Below are 1,354 nucleotides of genomic sequence, written 5' to 3' on the forward strand. Positions count from 1 at the left end.
TCCCTCCACCAAGAAAAAAGAAAAAGCGATAGAAACTTATGTAGGCTGCACAGGACCAAGGCGACGCACCGAAGCGGCGCGGTAGTGGAAAACAATGTCACCTGTGCCCTTAATTAGCATCGGAAATGGCCGGAAACGCCTCCCTTTCGCTCGCGAAACGTCTGCAGAGAAGCGTAATCTACTGATACAAACAATGTAGTTTCTAGTGGTAAAGGTGAATGTCAGGAAACAACGTGACACGTCAACTCCGTGAAATTGTCTTCCACCAGCCTAGACGCATGTGTTGTCCTCCGTAGTTATTTTTGTAATTCTTATCGTCGTCGTAGTTGTTATTTTTCCACCGTGTAAGCCAAGCCTGCGCCAGGCGCAAGGAGATTCGTGCTTGTAAACGAAACTGATTTGCCATTCATTCCACATGTACGTATTTCCGTTGGCCCGCCAGAAAATGCACGTAATTAGGATTGTCACTGGGCGGGTTTGCTTGGCTATGATACACACATCGCTACACGCATTAAGGTAAATGTAGAGCGCAAGAAGATGGACAAACTGTTACTAAAAAATCGTGAGCCATTCCACTCCGTGGAGGTGAATGACCAGCGAAGCTGTTTAGCACACGACACAGAGGTGACACAGAAATTTGAACACTGGTACGAACTCATTTACCGTGACCGTTATACACATTCGCGCGGACGACGGGACCGCCGCCCCGCGGAGCCGGAGGAAACTAGACACAAGTGACGTCACGACGGGACGGCCACCACGGAAGAGCGGAGGGAGATACGCAAGCGCTTGGAACGTCGACAAAGAGAGGGCGGTGCGAACGTTGACATGACCGACGCGGGTCAAAGTGTATACACTACCTGTTCTTATCAGCTTAATATCTGATACGGGTTCTATTTGGATACAATATGGTAAACTTATTTTTGAAAGTTGGCTGAGTGCTTGAAGCCTGATTCACCTCCACTGCGGGCCGGCCCGATATTGCACAATGTCCGGGATCGGCCCAAGTTTTTGCGCAGCAGGAGAAAAATGCACGGAACCCTAGCCATCAACAGCTTCGCTGTAATAATTATTGTATATATTTGCTCCCCTTACAAATTCTCTCTCGTCATTTCATCCTACGTCCATATTCTTTGGGCGTTACCTACTTCTTCCTATCAGGTATGTGGGTCCCACCCATTATGGGGAATTGTCCAAGAAATGGATGGATTATTCCAAGTCGTAATGAATAAATTTCTGAATATCTATCGATTTAGCGCTGTATAACGTAGAATCACCTGTCAAAATAAAATCAGTGAAGTTAGATCGAATGAATAACAGTTTATTTAAAAGTACACAAAATGGAAAAGATAGA

General features: G+C 46.2%; 1 non-coding gene across 1 annotated transcript; it reads left to right on the forward strand.

Moving 5' to 3' along the window:
• The first annotated feature begins 828 nt into the window (after positions 1–828).
• Positions 829–1,012, forward strand: LOC142586503 (U2 spliceosomal RNA). The gene has a single exon (XR_012829248.1). It is a non-coding gene; the product is annotated as a U2 spliceosomal RNA (small nuclear RNA).
• The last annotated feature ends 342 nt before the right edge of the window (positions 1,013–1,354 follow it).

This window comes from Dermacentor variabilis, chromosome 6 (assembly GCF_050947875.1).
Source record: "Dermacentor variabilis isolate Ectoservices chromosome 6, ASM5094787v1, whole genome shotgun sequence".
In the NCBI taxonomy this organism is placed as follows: domain Eukaryota; kingdom Metazoa; phylum Arthropoda; class Arachnida; order Ixodida; family Ixodidae; genus Dermacentor; species Dermacentor variabilis.